At 49.8% G+C, this 6,922-nt stretch overlaps 1 long non-coding RNA gene across 1 annotated transcript in view; it reads left to right on the forward strand.

The window, feature by feature from the left end:
* The window catches only part of LOC109455265 (uncharacterized), a 142,120-nt gene extending 135,700 nt beyond the window's left edge, over positions 1–6,420 (forward strand). Inside the window, exon 15 of the long non-coding RNA XR_016018525.1 lies at positions 5,349–6,420. This is a non-coding gene — a long non-coding RNA (uncharacterized LOC109455265). The remainder of the gene's footprint in view (positions 1–5,348) is intronic.
* The last annotated feature ends 502 nt before the right edge of the window (positions 6,421–6,922 follow it).

Below are 6,922 nucleotides of genomic sequence, written 5' to 3' on the forward strand. Positions count from 1 at the left end.
CAGAAATGGGCCTGTTTTAAAGTCTGGTTCTGAGTCTGCCTACTGGTTGCTGCTCCAGCCAATATCGTCCCCAAAATCTTCTTTCTGTCTAAATCAACCAGAGTCAGTTTTGCCATTTCCAAGGTGGGGAAGCCAAGAACAAAGAGCCTTCTGGCCCAAGAGCAAGAGCGGGGGAGGGAGGGGGGAAGCTGTAGAATTGGGAATTGATAATAAATCTTTCAGAGCAGTAAGGGGGCAGGGGCGGTGGGAGGAGGACGCAGTTTAGGAATCTTTCAGGGGTAGACCTGGCAGGTCTGGATTTGGTTAGGAGGAGAAAGGCAGAGGGGGAGGGGGGGGAGGGAGGAAAGGGGAAGAGGGAAGGGAGGGAGGAAAGAGGAGGTGGGAGGGCGGGAAGGAAGGGAGGGGGAGGGAGAAGCTGAGGAAGGAGAAACTAATCAGAAGTAGACAAGGGCTTTGAGTCACAGCCTGAGTCACTGCAGATGTAATGAATTGCATGGAACCAGGGAAATGGGAAACAGGCCCCTCAGACACTGGGGGCCCTGGCTTTCTTGGGGGCATCATTCTGGTTTGCAGGGCTCACTTGTGAAGCGCTGCTCTTTCCCTCCTGCGTGAGCCGTGCGGTGGGCCAGTGTGGGCACTGGTTCTGTGTGGGGCACCGCAGCAGCGGTTGGTGGGACTGCGGAGGTTTCCCGGGGCTGATAATCCTCTCCTCCCCAGTCTAAGTTTCTCATAACAACGGCGTGATACCTCGCGTTTCCGAAGCGCCTCTGCACCAGGGGCTTTTCTAATCCACAGCTTTTAACTTATAACGTTCGTTATTCTAGGTTGGCACTAGGATGGGTCCTGTTTCCCAGGGTGACAGAGAAATAGAGGAGTCAGGCAGATGGAGCCCAAAGCATCCTTCTCATCACTGAGCAAAGGCTGTCACAGAACACGGCTTGGCATGTAGGTTCCCCTCCTAAGTTAGAGAGCTGCCTGCACCCAGGAGCAGGGCACGGCCCTTCTACCAGACACACTGGGCGGGGAAGATGCCCCTCTCTGAGGAAGGGGTGAGTGAGACAGAGACAGGTCCAGGACCCCCGCGGGGAGCTGTCTCCCCAACCCAGGACAGAGAAGGGGTGATGTTTTCACAGGAGGCGAGTATGGTGCTTTGCTGACATGCACAGACAGTACTGCTGGATGGAGGGCGTCTCGGGGTCAGAAGCTGCAAAGACAACCACATGTGAGGCCTGAGGTTTGAACACAACTTCCCAAGCAGTTAAGGTGGACAATTGGGGACAGACAGCTGTTATTAAGGACACAGGGTGGACAAGACTTGCTTTGACTCTTTAGATGTGGGGGTGATGGTGGCCCCCAGGTCATGGGGCTGTTCACTGAGACCCAGGTCACTCAGGGAGAGTTAGGTTCGTTTCGAACAGTCAGAGATGTGTGGCCCAGTGAGACACTGGGGAGAGGAACTGGCTGGATATTTGAGTCATCAGCACATTCACTCAGCAGATACTTATCCAGCACCGAGTATGTGCCAAGAGCTTTCCTAAGTGCTGGGACTGGCATGGGCGGGAGATAACTGCCTAGATCACTGCCTGCGTGGAGTGTAGAATCCAGTGGGGAGACAGACAACAAAAATACATGGAAGTAAATATGTGACGACAAATTACTCGAAGTGCTCTGACAGCTGGGGGCTCAGGGAAGGTGTCTCACAGAGAAGCTCAGAGGAGGGGCGAGCACTCCAGGCAGAGGAGAGGACCCAAAAAGCACATGCAAAGGTCCTGTGACAGAAAGGTTGGTCTGCCCAGGGAGCCAGAATAAGGCCTGAGAAGCCAGGTCCAGTCATGATCACAGAGGAGAAAGATGGTGGATAAAGCTGGAGTCAGGGAGGGCGGATCACATTTGGATTTAATTCTAAGTCCCAGGGGATGTCATCAAAGACTTTACAACAAGGAGTAAGAGGAGACTTAGAGGTGAGAAAGTCTGGTGACTTGCAGTAGAATGATGGCTGGGAAGATAGATGGGTGGGATCTGAGAAATCTTTTGGCGTAGAATCAATAAGTCTTGGTGATGGATTGGATTTGGGGGGTGAGGGAGGAAGAAGGAAGCAGGCCTCCCAGGTTTCTGTCTGAGCAGCTGGTGAAGGGGGAGCTGCTCACGGAGAGAGGGACCGGTGGACGCAGGTGAAGTTTGACAGGCAGTGGGACAACCAAAGGGAAATGTCAAGTAGCTGATTGGAGATGTGGGTGTGGAGCGTGGACCACACGTCAGGTAACCAACGTACGTCTGGAAAACATGAGCTTCCTGAAGATGTGTAAAGTCATGGAGACGGGGCAGACAGGAGAACTTAGAATCAGACAAGGAAGCCTGGGACCCAGCACTGAGGACCCCCCTCTTAGAGAACAGGTGGAGGGGTCTTTGGTGAAGGGTCTGGAGGAGCAGCTGAAACAGTGAGATTCGGTGGGGGTGAGATTCCTCGGGTAAACCTGTGTGTGGAGGTGGTGGCCCTGGAGAAAAGGAGGCAATGCCTCTAAATATCCGAGTAGAAGAGTGTAGACTCATCCTGTCTACACGTGCAATACGGTGTTTGGCTCAACAGAAGGAAAAACTGCCCAAATCCAGAGTGTGCAGAGATGGTCAAAATGATCAGGAGGGAATTTGGGCACTTGGAGAAGTCCTTCCAGCTCTGACATTTTATTATTTGAGTTCTCGCTTATGTCTGAAACAAGGGACAAAATAAGAATTTGCTTTATTTCAAAGTTAGCCTTTTTATAAAACGTAAGTAACTAAACCCAGTCATTCGACATATTTACTGAACTCCCACAGTGTACTGGGCACTGGGACGTGTGACAACTGCCACAGCAAAGCTGCCTGCCCTCGTGCAGCCTCCAGCTTCCTGTTTGTGTGCACGTTTATTTTCTATCCAGAAAGTGCGAGTCCGCGACCATTTTCACATTTTCCTATTGGTCACCAGAGGGTAACAAAAGATCAGTGTGGAAAAAAAGAATGAATCCGTTTCCCAACACATTTAGTCTATGGTCTGCAGCCCAGAGAAAATCATTAGAAAGTTAAGTAGATGCGGAGTGGCTCCACACCCTCATCAAGCAAAACTTCCCCTTCCATGAAAAGAAATAAACTTTCCATATATTTACCACCGATAAAACCCGCACTGGTAAAGGGGGTTCGATTGGAGGTTTCAGTGCTGTAATTTACGGTGCAGATGCTTCTCTCCCAGGCGCCCTGGAAGCCAAAGGAAGCAGCCTACACAGAAGTACAGGACGCAGTTAATCGTGTGTGTGCCATTCTCCACACGCCTCACTCCTTTCCTTTCAATATGCCCCTTTCCCCCTTAAAAAGTGCCTTTGTTATTCTTTCATCAAATATTTATAGAGGGCTTCTGTGTGCAGACTCCGAGCTGGGCACCAGGTGAATGGGGGTGGAGGTGGCTGGAGGAGGGGCACCGTGGAGGTGGAGAGTGTCAGGCAAGGTTCCTTGAGTGCAAAGAACAGAAATCAAGCTGGCTAAATTGAGCAGAAAAGGAGGTTGGGGAAGGACACAGAAGCTCTGAATCTAAGGAAAAGCTCAACACTCAGGAGTCATAAAGAATGGAGCGGGGTGGGCAGGAGAGAGGGGTGGGAGTGGGCAGGCAAGGACAGGCTGTGGAAAGCACAGCCGCTGAGGGGCGCTCTCTTCAGGGCACCGCCTCTGAAATAAACCTGTTCCAATTATTTTGTTGTTGTAAAGTCTAATGCCGTAAGGGTCAAGGGTCAAAGTCCAGAGGGAGGTGTTTCATTGGTCAGGCTTTCGCCACACTCTCTGGGAAGGTGGAGCATATTGGTTGACACCGTATTATGGGCATAGGTAATCCCTTTCAGGAAAATCAGTTCCATTCTTATGGGGAGAATGATAAATTCATGATAAAGGAAGAAGGGAGGTGCTGTGATCAAGAATAAGACCCACACTTGAGAAGCTGGTGAGATATTGGGGAGGAAGCTGAGTGTTGCAGACAGATGGGGTGGGGCGTGTCCCGCAGGTGAAGCAGCACTTTCACAACCATGAAGTGAGAAAGAGCCAGAGCTGAGAAAGGCACAACTTGAAGGCCCCAGGGTTGGAGGGGCTGGAAGACGGGAGTGAGAGGCAGGACATTATGGGCTGTTCAGGGGTTTTCTAAGTGTGTTGAGAAGCCATAAAAGCGTCTTTAAAAAGAAAGTAACATGATCTGATTGTCATTTTAAAAGACTGTCCTGGCTGGAAGGTAGATGATATAGTGGAGTGTGTGCTCAACAGAGTAAGTTTACTTTGTGGGTGCTCCATCAGCACTGGTGTGGTTGAGAATGGAGCATGGAATGTGTAGGAGAGGATGAACTGTTCCTCTAACCTGTTATACTCTGTATCTGGGGTATGCAAATTAAACTGACAAAAGACATTAATAGGAGAACAGGCAGAGAGATTTTATTTTTACGTGAATGGGAACTTCACAGAAAAGAAGTAAAAACCCTTTTTTAATGAGGGGATTATATACCATTATAACAAAAAGCAACATATTGTGGGAAAGTGCCAAGACAAAGGTAAAGGGGTTTCTAGGGCAGTAAATTGTGGGCAGGTAAATATATGGGGGAACTAATGGTACAGAAGGGTTATGTAGGGCTTAGGTAAGGATGTATTGGTGCAGATTCACCTTGGTACCATCTTCATCTCTGGGGGTAGGGTTGCTTTTCTAACACGGGAGGTGAGAGGACACCTTCATGAGGGGAGTTGATGCTCTGCTTCCAGGCTTGGTGGGAGGGCAGAGAGCCCTTCCTGTGCCTTCAGCCCCAAATAATCCTTATGTCAAAGTAGCGTATTTTTGAGGTGGCATATTCTGATGTCCTTCAAAGGCATGGGGCCAAGATCAGGCAGGCCAAGGGTCAGGGGAGGCCAGTTACGACAGGGAGAAGAAAACAACTATCACAGATGCCGGAGACACAGAGTGAGAGTCTAGAGACCTTTGGCCTAGGGAAGAACAAGCAGCTGTGACAGAGCCAAGCCCAAGACGCAGGGCGTCCTCGACGGCGGGAGGGAGCCCACAGGGTCCAGGCCCCCAAGCAGGTCGGCCAAGGAGGAGGAAGGAGGAGACACCATGAGTCTAGGTCCATAGTTAGGTCCAAAGTCTGCAGAGGCTAAGATGGGCCTGGGGCAAGAAGCAGGACCTCAGGACAAGTGCCAGAACACAGAATGTCTGCTCTCTGTGCCCGGTTTGTCTTCTTGCCAGGGAGAGAAGCGGATACAAAGACCCAAGTGTCCTGAAGGATCTTGATTGAAGCAAAGGGTTTGGGGGTTAGACAATGTGGTTCTCATCTAGGAACCTTTTTCTCCTACAGATGTACCTGCACAAGCGCACAAAGATATATGTCCGAGGGTGCTCACTGAGGCAGTGTGTGTTATAGGCAACACACAGACTGATAAACGAGAAAGCAGCTGACATGTACCTTAACAGGCAATTGGTTAAACCCATCATGGGCACCCATACAGTGGAATACTGTGCAGCCATGGAAAAGAATGAAGTAGACAAAACCAAAGCTCGAATGCCAGGCGTCCCAGTGTGGCTGTGTCCCCTCGGACAAGTCCCTTCCCTCTCTGTGCCTCTTCCTCCTTTGTAAAGTTGACAGGTACATTAGAGAATCTGCCACGTCCCTTCCAGTGACTCAGAGATTGATGAATGGCTCGACCCGATGCTGTCGACCCACAGCAGCAGATATTATTCAGCAGGAGAAAGAATGAAGCCCTGATTCACACCCCAACACGGATGAACCCTGAAAACATGATCCTGAGAAAAAGAAGCCAGTCACGAAGCCCAGCTGTCGTACGGTTCCCAGGATGGGCAAACGCACAGGCAGGCACAGGAACTCTATCGGTGGGCGGCTGCCCGGGGTGAGGGGAATAGGAGGGGATGGCTGAGAGGTGTGAGTTTCTCTTTGGGGACAGGCAAATGTTCCGAAATTGATTGCACAACTGTACGAATGCACGACAAACCACAGGATTGTACACTTTACATGGGCAGACTTCAGGGTATGTGACTTACATCTCAATAAAGCCGTGAAAAAGAAAAGGTTCCATTTTCCAAAAAGAAGACAATCCCAGCGTCCCCAGACCCATGCTGTGCACTCCGCAGCAGCATGGACCCACAAACCAGTCGAAGCCGACACGCATTTCCGAGCCTCTCAGAAAAGTTAGGGACAGTTTATTAGGAAACGCAGGTGCTGATGTTTAAACTCCTACTACACCTGAGGCAACTTTTGCAGTTGCACAGATTTGGGTATCGGGGAGCAAAGAGGAGCTCCAGAGTCCCCGGGCAATTTGATGAAGGGAACTAGAAAGTGGAGGGCCCTACTCATCTGCGTGCCTGAGCCGTCCTCTACAACAGGGGGAAGAGACAATAAAGTTCTGACTCTGGTGATTGTCATTGCAGAAAAAAAAAAAAAATCAAACGACAACATGGGTAGGAAATGGGATGCTGAGATGTTGTAGTTGGCTGTTTCACCACCAAGTGAGTGTGTTTCCAACTGTAAAAGTGATTTGGTGCCGGGTATCAATTTGGAAAGTGCCCGAGGAAAATCTCTGTCTGAAATCTAGACGGGGAGGTGCTCCCTGTAGAGCCGTCTGCCCACAGGAGTGAGAGTTGCCAGAGGGTTAGCGAGTAATTACGTTATTTCTGTTATAGAGCCTGGTATGTCCGTAATAAAAGTTAGTGATTATGCACAGACTTTCAGACATTTCAGAAGAGTCTAGACTGAAAACACTAAAAGAAATCTTTATATGGTCACTCTTTAGAAGTCGGATTTTCAAGTTACTTCAATACCAGCAAAGCTGGTATTTTCTTTTTTTGTTATTGTTGTCATTTTTTTGTGTTTTGTCATCCAACAGCCCCACTGAGGAAAGCTCCGTTAGGAATCTC

This window comes from Rhinolophus sinicus, chromosome 14 (genome assembly GCF_057876585.1).
Source record: "Rhinolophus sinicus isolate RSI-liver-muscle chromosome 14, RSI-T2T, whole genome shotgun sequence".
NCBI lineage: Eukaryota > Metazoa > Chordata > Mammalia > Chiroptera > Rhinolophidae > Rhinolophus > Rhinolophus sinicus.